Source organism: Rattus norvegicus, chromosome 15 (genome assembly GCF_021556685.1).
Source record: "Rattus norvegicus strain SHRSP/BbbUtx chromosome 15, alternate assembly SHRSP_T2T, whole genome shotgun sequence".
Lineage (NCBI taxonomy): Eukaryota > Metazoa > Chordata > Mammalia > Rodentia > Muridae > Rattus > Rattus norvegicus.
In genome coordinates this window covers 87065777-87077973 of record NC_141548.1, presented here as the reverse complement: position 1 = coordinate 87077973, position 12197 = coordinate 87065777, and the positions used below count along the sequence as shown (strand labels likewise).

The window sequence follows — 12197 nt, the reverse complement described above, 5'->3', positions numbered from 1 at the left end:
TGTCACCTCCTTGCTCTGTGCCCGAATGTAGGTCAATAGGAAAGATCTCTCCGCAACTCTAAACGATTCCTCAGCTCCACTTGGACACCTTTCCTTCACACACCTCATGCTCCTCCCAAGGATTCTCCTCAAAGCATCCCTAGGTCTAGGAAGCAAGGACCATAACTAAACTGATTCCTCAGGCCAGCAACCTTGGCGTCCTCCTTCCAACTTGCTTCTGTTACACCAAGTAATTACTGTAATGCGTCCCGATTCCGACAGAATCGCACAGTGCTTGTCACACTAAGCCAATTCTCCCTCCCTCCTGAGCTACTTCAGCCGTCACCGACATGATACATGTTATATCCCACACATGCACCCCTTTTCCTTTTCTGTCCTTCTGTCCCTCACTTATGCTGACCCAGCCAGAGTGGGCTTTCACGTTATATACTGAGTTTACTCTTTCACAGGAGGTTTTGCACTGCTACCTTGAAGACCTAAAAGAGTCTGCCAAGAGCATCACAGGGCTGGTTCTTTCTCCCGTCAGCTGACACAAGTTGTCTTTAAACGAGAACCTCCTGGAATTTTCTGTCTAGTATTTCACTATTCATCCTTTATCTCATGGACCTACTTTCTTTTCTTTAGAGCACATCTTTACTTCACAGCTGACTTACTTAAGAATCTTTATTTTTCCCTCCCTGACCTCCTCTTGAGTAGAAGTTCTTTGACATAAGATGTCTTGCCAAGGGGTTTCTCACTGTATTAGTAAATATTTGCTTGCTGGTGCCCACTAAAACATGAGTCAGAAGCATATGTATTCTAGAGGACCATAATAAAGGAAGGAAAGTCTGTACAACTAACAGGATTTTGGAGTATATTTAAGGATTTACTGAAATGTCTGTGTTCCAGTTTTCTAAGTATCAAACCTATGACAATTCTCGAAGAATCATCAATCTTCAAGAGACACTCATGGGAATTAAGATTTCACGATTCCTACCAAGGTATCCCTCATGACGGATGACTGAGATGTTGCTAGGCATACAAGGAAGCTATGCAGGGAGCAGAAAGCCGCCGCAGCAGGGATTCTGTGGCTGACCCACCAGGAAACTGAAGCAGCCTTCTCTTTTCTTTGTGGCTTGTGCTTCCCCCTGGAGAAATTAAGATAAAAAGAACCTTTCTCTACAGTATACCTAAGTATGTTAACTCGATTTATCTAAAGAAAATTATCATTGTAATTTTTAACATGTTCTTTTACTTTGTTTTGCAGAGATGAAACCTTGCTATGAAGCCCAGGCTGGCCTGAAATTCACTATGGAGTCTGAATTCTCAGTTCTTCTGCCTCAGCCTCCCGCGTGCTGGGATTGCAGGTGACCACCACCTCCACTGCTCCTGTTAACACTAAATTATAAAATCTTCGAAGGTGGCGACGCCCCTCGCCATTGAGATTCGATATGCTCATAGGCCATTAGTAAGATCACCAATTCTACTTTACAGGACTTGAGAAGGAGCCTTAGATTTACTGACAGCAGACTGCTTTTAAGATAATGGACATGTATTTGCTGCAAGTGTTTATCAGGCTCAGTGAAGGGAAATGGAGAAGTACAGCTGCCAATATATAAGGGGAAATGGAGCAGGGCCTGTCCTTGATACAGATGCCAATATATAAGACTCAAATATATATTATAGAGGAGCGGGCTGATAGATCAGTGGTTAAGAACACTTGCCTCTCTTGTAAGGACCCAGGTTAAGTTCCCAGCATCTGTACAGCAGCTTACAGCCTTCTATAACTCCAGTGCCAGGGACTCCAACTCCCCCTTCTGTCCACCACAGGCACTGGGTACATGTGTGGTGCACACACAAACATGCAGGGAAAACACTGCCCCCCGCCCACACACACACACACACACACACACACACACACAAAATAAAATAAAAATAGATCTTTAAACTATTTTGGAAATTCTATTTAACGTGTTCAGAAAACCAGAGAGTTGAAACAAAAGATTAAAAGAAATGAAATCAATGGTTAAAATGACCATGATTGGAGTAACTTGATCGGAGCAGTCTAATACAAGTGACATCCAAAAGAACTGGTCATGGCACTCTCTTAGAGGACACTGTCAGCCTGTAACATGCTCTGGGAGAAGCCTGAGCTTCGTCATTAAACCCTGATTTATATACTATTGCCTAGTAGCTGTGTACCGTGGTCCAGACTACTCAGTGTATCTCAGGCCTTATTTTCTCATTCATCACTTGCATGTAAAAACATCATCATGCCTGCTCTGGACTAAATGCTTGGGTCCCACCAAATTCCTATGTGGAAATATAAATGCCCTTGTGATAGTATAGTACGGAGCTTCTTCTGTCACAGTGTCTATCACATCAATGTAAATGTGACATGTTGACAGAGTAGAGTAAGGGCTTCAGAGATTCTAGATGGCTTCCTAGGTAGGAAAGGAAAGTGTTCCTCAAGGTATGGGAGCATGGTGCTGGATAAGAGAATCCTAGGATGCAGTGCGGTTTGCTGGAAGAGTTGGAGGCTGCCTGGGTTTGCATTTCCAAATAGGAAGTAAACTCGATCCCACTAAAAGTGTATGTGTGCTCTCAGGAATGACGGTGTAGTCTTGCCCAGATAGGTGATGGCACCCAAAGCACAGGAACTTGTTTATTAGTGAAGGTCTGCCTCAGAACTGATAACAGCCCATAACGAAGAGCACATCTGTCTACACTGGTGGTGTTATATCACAGCCCCAGAGTCAGGCCCCAGAGAAGTGACACAGGTTTTTATTTACATATTCAAATCAGGGGCTTAGGACACAGGGATTGTCCTCTTTGCTTTTAATGGCCCCTACTTTACTGTAAAAAATATCACACTTAACAAACTAAAATCATTTACCAGCAGGAAGGCTTACCTTTTTTAAAGGCAAAGGTTCTCACCAACACACACACACCAAGTAGCCCATTTCAATAAGCTCCTGAACAAAAAGTGACAGGGCACCAACCCATGTCTGCAGTGTCTCAAGCCAATGCTTTCGAAAGCTCTTCAGAAGGAAGAATAATTCTGAGACCCTGACTGCCCCCTTCCCCTTAGGTCTATTCATTTTAAGATGATGTTTCTCAGAATGTCCTTCTTCAGTCTGGAATTCTTAAAATATAGAGGGGATCTGATCTTTTATTTTATCAGCTTGACAAAAACTTTGATTTTGAAGTTCTTTTTTATAGATTCAATTTTTCCGGAGTTGAAGAGTTTCAGAAAACATGAAAACAATGATTACAGCTTTTATGAAATGCTCACCTTAGAAATGGTCACACACACACTATACACACATATACACACACATACACACATACACACATACACACACTCACACACATGCACACTCACACACACACACTCACACACACTCACACACACATACACACACACTATACACACATACACACACACTCACACACACACATACACACACTATACACACATATACACACATATATACACACATACATACACACGCATACACACACATATACACACACATACACACACTCACACACACACTCACACACACATATACACACATACACCCACTCATACACACATATACACACACATACACACACTCACACACACTCACACACACATACATACACACACTCACACACTCACACATACATATATACACACACAGACACACACTCACACACACTCACACATACATATATATACACACACAGACACACACACACTCACACACACATATATATATACACACTCACATACATATATACACACACACTCACACACACATATATACACACACACATACATACACACACACACATACATACACACACATACACACATACTCACACACACATACATATATACACACACACACTCACACTCACACACTCACACACACACACACACACACCATTAAAGCATTAACAAAATCAAAACTCACTAAAGTCCTCTGAAGTCGGGCAGCTGTGTCATAGAAGAGCTGGTTCATATTAGAACATGAGTTCGGAATTATTTTGGCTGCACATTAGAGTCCTTGATGCAATGCTTAAACATAGTTCCTCACCTCAGCCACTTTGTGACTACTGAATACCAGTTAAAGCAGGCAGGACCCAGGCGCAAGCACCAGATAATGCCAATGCTGTCCGTCCAGTTGAATACTGCTCTTTGTTACCTTAGCCAGGGCCATTCAACCTGAAAATGACAGGGACATTGGTCTCTGTTCTAATACTCATGACCTTGCATACAGCAATTCAAGTCATATGGGAAAATTATTTTAAGTACCATCAGAGACCCCCTCCCCCATCTCCAAAGATTTGGGATCTTTTAGTAGACTTTAGGGCTCAGATACTTGTGGCTGGTTTTAGAGGTCTTCCTAATAAATTTTAAAGAGCCAGATTTGATAATCATTGCTTAATATTGTCATTTTAATTTTTTAATTATATTTATTTCCATGCATATATGTAAGATGGTTAAACCAATCTTATTTCTATGTGCTCTCTATCAGTCTTTCACTCCCCTAATCAATACATGTAGAGTTCTTAATGTCATTTAATATTTAATAGTATCAATGATTTGACAGTGAGTCCTCACACTGAACACACCCTGTATAATACAGTCAATCAGCATTCCATTTCTTTCTTAAAAACTTCCCTCTCTTTTTTAAATTAACTTATTTATTCACTTTACATATTAATCTACAGAACAATTCATTGATTTGCATGTCATTTCTGTACAGGGGCCATACTGATCTCCTCTGTATTGTTCCAATTTTAGCATAGGTGCTGCTGAAATGAGCAGAGTTGGAATTTTCAAAAGTTTTTTTTAAAAAAGTGGAATCTAATAGTGTATGTTTTCTACATAACACCCAGATCGGTTCTAATATTGTGAAATCTTCTTTCACTAAACCTGTCAGACATTTGGTGTGTTGGAATGGTGTGTCTGAATGGTGTGTTTGTTATTTCTGTGTTGTTGAACACAGCCCTATTATCTAAGCATCCTGTTGGCTCTTTCTCTGCACTTGGGCTGCATTAGAGTCAACCACCTGAAGATCAGAAGTATTCTTTAAAAATGGTTAAGCTGGACATGGCTGACTTTTTCTTGTCATTATTCCCTTGACCATAAAATATTAAAATGATATCCATAGCATGAATGTGGTGTGAGCTGCTGTAAGTAATCTAAAGATGATTTAATGTGAGCCCTGGAATATGCACAGGTTATGGACAACTACCATAGCATGCTATGGAAACACAGAGACACTTCTGCAGTTGAGTATCTTTTAATGGTTCTGGACCACTCTTACAGGGTGACTACTGGGGGACTATCATAACTAGTCTCTCTATTTCTCTGCTCAAGAACATTTGGAATGTTTCCAAGTGCACAATTAATTTTTACCTCACTGTGACTGAAATATTTGGGTTTGGGAATTTTTCGGGTTTTTTTGTTTGTTTCTTTGTTTGTTTTGATGGTTAACGGGATGGGATTTTTGCTTGTTTTGCTTTGTTTGTTTTATTCTTTTCTCATATAATACATTCCAACCACAGTTTCCTCTCTCTCCACTCCTCCCAGTGCCCCCACCTCCTCTCTCTCCCAAATCCACTCCTCCTGTTTCTCTTCAGAAAAAAGATCAGACCTCCCAGAGATATCAACCAAACATGACATTAACATCTTAAATGGAACTAGGCACAAACTCTCCTATCAAAGCCTGGACAAGACAACTCAGTAGGAGGAAAAGTGTCTCAAGAGCAGGCAAAGAGTCAGAGACAGCTCTACCCCCACTGTTAGGACTCCCACAAGAACACTGTAACTACAGCACATACACAGAGGACCTAGGGCAGACCCATGTGGGCTCCGTGATTGTCACCGCAGTCTCTGTGAGCCCCTATGAACTGTGCTAGGTTGATTTTGTGGGCCCCATTTGTCTGGTGTCCTCAACCCTCTGACTCTTACAATCCTCCCTTCCCCATTAAGATTTTTTTTATGAAGAAAAAATAATAGATTCTTTGAAAATTCCTTTAATTATTAAAATGATTGTATGCTGCTTCTGTCTTACACCAGCTTCACTCCGTGACTGCAGCTTTGCCTGATGGGCATCTGTATTTTCTATTGTTCTGATAAAAGATCGTGTCTAGGGCTGGAGAGATGGCTCGGCGTTTAAGAGCACTGATTGCTCTTTCAGAGGCCCTGAGTTCAATTCCCAGCAACGTGAAAATTCCCAGCAACATGGTGGCTCACAACCATCTGTAATGGGATCGAATCCCCTTTTCTGGTAAGTCTAAAGGCAGCTACAGTATACTCATATACATAAAATAAATAAACATTAAAAAGTTAAAACCATGTCTAAGCTCTGAGGATGCAGGCAGAACATCACCATGAACACCCACATAGCAATTAGCTAACCCTTGATTCCCTCTGAGACCTCATGATCCAAGTCCCGATTTACCTCAGTATCCTTTTCCAAGCTGCCACCAGAATGGTTCATTAAAAGCCCGGCTTTCAGCATTCAAGAAATGGTTTTTAGACAAAGTTCCACATTCCTCCCACAAGCCAGCTCCACAGGCACAAGAACCACATGGTCAGGTTTATCCCAGGAACTGCCCCACTTAGCAAAAGCTGTGTAAGGGAGGAAGGACTTACTTTGTCTCGTGGATTGAGGTTACGATTCACACCGGAAGTAACAGTAAAGAAACTTGAGTCACCTGGTCATTCTGCGCACTCTCAGGAAACAGGAAGCTTAGGCTTGTGCTCCTCCCCTTTTACCCAGGCTAGGATCCCAGGACTAAGGCTACTCAGAGTGAGTGAGTCCTGTTATTTCTGTAAACATAACCAACATAATCCTTTGCGGGCAAGCTCAGGGGTCTATCTGTGAGGTGATTCTAGATCTCATTAAGTTGATACTTGGGATATGACACAGGTTGGCTGCTACAGACAAATCTTTAAAATTGTTTACCAGTCTTTTCAGGGTAAATTTTAGTTTCCTTGAAGTTTAAATCATTTTGTATATGTCTTGATTTTTTTTTATCTATTGTCTTTTTTCTGTTCTTCACTCACATAGTAGTGCCTCCTTAGATGTGTGACTAACTTATGGTCCATTCACTTTAATTCACAGTTCAGCTATCATTTCACAGAAGTGATCCGAGAACTATATTGGATAACGCGGGTAAAAAATTCTCTTCCACGAAAGCAATTCCACTGTTCTCTTTTCTATTGTTGTTGATGTATTTGGTGTCATTTTTCTTTGACACAGGGACTTCCTGTGAGATTTCTGGTAGTAGAAATCTCTCAGGGATTGTTTCTTGTCAGTGTTTGTCTGAGAAGGGCCTCATTTTCTTGCCTTTCCTAAGAGTTATTTTCACTATGTATTTTTTTTCTTTCCCCAATGTTAAATATGTTTCCAGAGCCTTCTTTTCCTATTTGCACTCTGTCGCATAAACACTGTTGTTATTTTTAGCTCTTGTTCCTCTATAAGCCATACAGAGAGAATCCCTTTCTCTCTCCCTGGGTAGGTGATTTTTAAGAGATTAAAAAATAAAATCCTATCCTGTTTCGAGCAACTTGATTATGATGTACCTTGATGTAGTTTTATTTTTCCTGTTTATTTTGCTTGGTATTTATTGAATTTGTGGGTTTATAGTTATATCACACTTGGAAAAGAAAACTAGCTTTAGTTTTTTCTAGCTCATTCCTTTTTTTTATTTTAGAAAATTTCAGAAATATATCTGGCCACCAAAACTTTCTTCTGATTCCTTATAATAATTTCCAATTTTAATATTAAGTTTCTCTCTAGATTTCTATTTCTACAGATTCCATATTATGGGCTATAGAGGTATTTTAATTCAGTACCACAGGTGCTTGGATCAGATCCAAAGAACTTCTAGGTCTGTGTGATTTGGCTAGAATGCAAACGTGCCCTTTGTACATACACTTTTAATCCCAAACAATGAAGGTAAAGTTAATTTGTAGAAGGAAGCACCCATGTTTGAAAATGGTGTCTAATTGAGAGCCACACAAGGTGACGAATCAGAGAAAGATCTGACTGAATAGAAAATGCCCAATTCTCATGAACAGAGAGGAAAGAGAGGCTACATAAGAGAGAGCAGGAAAAGGGCAATTTTACCGGGACATTTGTACAGAAATGAGGGAGAGAGAGAGAGAGAGAGAGAGAGAGAGAGAGAGAGAGAGAGAGAGAGAGAGAGAGAAACAAGCTAGAGAATTAGAGCAAGCCAGAAGATTTGAACATATTGCCAAAGTTTGTATGAAGCCAAGCAGAGCAATTCAGTCAGAAGCTGAGAGAATTGGTCATCTTGGAGAGAAGTTTGAGCCAGAGCAGCTGAGTTAAACCAGCCAACAGAGTTCAGAAAGAACTAGAAAGGGTGAGTGTATCCAGCAGTAAGTCCCAAAGCCTGGAATTTTTCTAGGCCTAGATTAGAGTGTATGGAGGCTAAACACCTCCATGTCAAGGCCTGAGTTAAAAGAGAAAGGTAAGCCTAGGTACGTCTGGGAAACAATTACTACAGGAGAATGAATTACAGTTGTTGTGGGCTCTCTTTCACTAATCTTCCGCTAACCCAACCCAGTATATCTCTAATCTCATACATTGTTATGTCTGTGTCCTGAATTTCAACATACTTTTGTCCTTGGCCCAATTTTACATTGAACATATAAAATGCCAGGATAAAACTTAGCAGTAGCCTTGTCTGCTCTAATGCTGTGGGAGTTCTCCACTGTTTTCCATTTGTGGATTTTCTTCTCCTCCTTACTGGTCATACTTTCCTCATTCTTCATATCTCTGGCATGCTTGGATCGGAACTATGAATTGTACTTAGTTGGATCCTGGATATTTTGTGTTCCCATACATACATATTAAATAGTCTTGAACTTTGCTCTGGGGTATACAATCTCTTTCTCTCTGGTCTGCCTTTTTATATTTTCTGGTTGGTAAAAGTTTTTCTAGTGAAAAGTGGATTGCTAATTGTTCTCACCACTAAGGCAACCCCCACTGAGTAAGCTGTTCAAAACCCCATATATTACAGTGGTTTCCAGTAGGGGTAGCAGACAGAGGTAGTATTTCTAGCACAGCGCAAGTTGAAGGTGCTCTTTTTAATCCTGTCAGATGGTCTTTGACTAGGTGGAGGGCAGTTTCTTCACATGTATGTAACATGTATGTAGCACATATGTAGAGATCAGCATCGGCTTAGGAACTTTGCAGACTTCTAGGTTTCTGTCTCAGATCCTCTCTCTGTGAACTTCTGCCATTTTTGTATCTCCAAATTCACAGCTTTGTGGCTGTGATTTAGAGATTTTTTTTTGCCAAGATCATGGCCTAAATTTGGCTCTAGGCATTAGTAGAAATAATCATGGTGTTTACAGCATTTGGTTCCTGTCCTTTGTTTCAAACATTTCATGTGGATGATGTGTCTTCAGACATGAAAGTAAGCTGACTCCTGTTGTAGAATGCACCCACTAAAGGAGAATGGTTTACTTATATAACATCTCCTAATTCTACATGTTTGACATACTCATGTATTTGGAACTGCAACAAAGATATGCAAATACAAAATGTCCACATCAGAGCAAGACTTTCCCTGTGCTTCGGGGAACAGAGTGAAGGGACTTATACATTTGGTCTATTCAACTGCATCCTCACTACAACAATGACAAGAAATTGTCTGGCTTTCTTCACTCACGATTCCATTGTCCCTGGCTTGTCTCCTGCAGAAGCAAGACAAATAGTGGCAACTGCTAACTTACTCTCTGTTTCACAGTCTCAGACTTTCCTGTGTTTTACTTGAAGTCATGCACCTACTACATACTTTCCTGGGTACATTTCTTTCTTCTTGTAGCACTGGGGATTGAATCTAGGGTCTTAACCATATATTCTAGGCAAGTATTCTACCATTGATTGATAGCCTTCGTCCTTTTACTTTTATTTTGAGACAAGGTCTTGTTAAATCATCAAGGCTGGTTTTGAACTCATGATGCTTCTGCCTCAGTCTTTTGAATAGATGGAGTTTTAGGCTGAGCCATAAGGCCTAGCTTTTTTGTAGATCTTGAATTATTATTTTTCATCTTTAAGGAGCAATATAATGGTCCTGTCTGGTTTCTTTTCAAAGCATATAAAACTATAGGTGATAGTGCTCTTGGTTCCATACTGAGAAATCTTAGCATATAATAGTTGGGTCGAAGTATTAAGCATGGGCACTACACGTTGAAGTATTTTTAGGAGCCAGTGCCAAGGACACTAAGGTTGCATAGAGTATTAAAGCAGACCTTGGAATCAATGTTCCTCAATTCCAATCCCAGTAGCACAAGTTGTACAGCATTTGAACTCGGTCTTGTTTGCTTCTCATATTTAAAAAAATGTAATTTATTTATTAGGGGTGTAGGGGCATGAGTGCCACTGCATGCATGTGGATGTCAGAGGACAATTTGAAGGAGTCAGGTCTCTCTTCTCACCATGTGAGTCTCAGAGATTGAACTTGGGTCATTGAGCTTGGTAACTTTACCCGCTGAGGCCTTGACAAGGTTGTGGACCTCCACACTTTGATTGAGCATATTTAAATGAGCAATGCCGTTTAAAGAATTAGAGTAGAACTCGTAGGCAACATTCATGAAACACTTAGCAGAGGTCCTGCTGCCCAATAGGGGGCCACATATCAGAACTTAGACTCTGGCTAGAATCTATTCTTAAATGGAGAGAGTCGATAACTGGTCATTTCAAGGTGAGGTCAAGTTCCAACTTCAGAGTTAGGCAGATTAGATTGGATACACAGGTAAAAAGCACTTGGTAAATTTCCTGCAATGAATGTGAATTGATTAATCTGTGCCTTTTGGCAATTCATAAAGCCTCTGTGGGGCTCTTGGAGAAAATTAAAGCACTTGGGGGCCAGTGGCAACAGATGATATTTTAGTCTTTCTCCAACCATGTCTTCATGTCTTCTAAATCAATGCTATGCACTCCAGAGAACAAAAACACAGTTATTCAAGGCCTGTCAAGACAAACACCCCAGTGTTCATCAGACCTAATTAATTTTCGCATTATTATTTTTTAAATAATTTATGTATTTTCAATACAAATTGATACAATAAAAACCAAGCAAGTGTACAGCATCTTGCATTATTATTTTATCAGGACTCACATTTTGGCATTAAATAATGAAATAAATCAAGTAGAAAGCAGCATGAAAACACCAAAAAAGACAAATATTCTCTGAACTTCCTCATATTGTTCTGTTGTAATACTTGCCACCAGAAGTGCTTGGAGAAAGCAGGAACCACCTCTTAGAATGATCCCTATCACCTATATTTAAATTTGATGCTTCTCATCTTGGATTAAAGAGGGAGAGAAAACCTAGCAAAGGAAAAATACAATGTTGCCCTTAATAGTGGCCTGGAGATAAACAGTGCGCCATCACCTTACAAGGAGAGAAATAACATTGACAAAGAACGGACAAGTGAAACTCCCTCAAGAAACCTTTTCATAAAGCACATATGACAGGAATTCGGGGGCTGTTAGAGAGCTTCTTTTATTTAACTCCATGAACTCTTTTCACAAATTTTCAAGAATGAGAAAGAACAAAGTGCATGTTCTTCACTACTGGAGGGAAAAAATATGTACTCATTATACCAACTTTTGAGGTAAAATTATACATTTTAAGTTAGTAGACTATTATTTTTCTTTTTGCAAAATAGTCTCTGACACAAGCAAGACAGGACAGCACACTGCTCAATATGTTAAAACAATTGAAAACCAATCAGTCTCATCATTCTTCTTAAGAACTCACAACAATGGAAAATATTTATTAGCAGCACACGCACCATCATGTGCTGATCCTTAGTGTTTATTTTCTGCAGTGGGAGAGAGAAGGTGAGCTTTCCAGTGGTCCAAAGTTACAAGGTTTGAAAGGCTTTGTATATGGGTTCTGACATGCAACCAAGTATCAATTCCGTTCTCGAATTTGTAGTTTCTAAGAGGAAAAATGCTACATGCTCATTGTGGTCTCAAGTCACTAACTGCTTTGCTACTTTAGTTCAATTACTTTGTTTACTGCTTGTCCTTCAACAGTTGAAGAATTTCTGTCTTTGGCCATGCCCCTTCTGAGAGGAAAGCAGCCATGCCCAGGCTGGATGAGGTGGCTGTGGCAGGAGCTGAAATCTTAGGTAGATACAACTAGAAAGCAGAAGGCAACAGTGATGT

General features: G+C 40.1%; 1 non-coding gene across 1 annotated transcript; it reads right to left on the bottom strand.

Annotated features, from left to right (window-relative positions):
* Nucleotides 1-4694: 4694 nt before the first annotated feature.
* On the bottom strand, nucleotides 4695-4801 carry LOC120097316 (U6 spliceosomal RNA). Its single transcript, XR_015639241.1, has one exon. It is a non-coding gene; the product is annotated as a U6 spliceosomal RNA (small nuclear RNA).
* Nucleotides 4802-12197: the final 7396 nt, after the last annotated feature.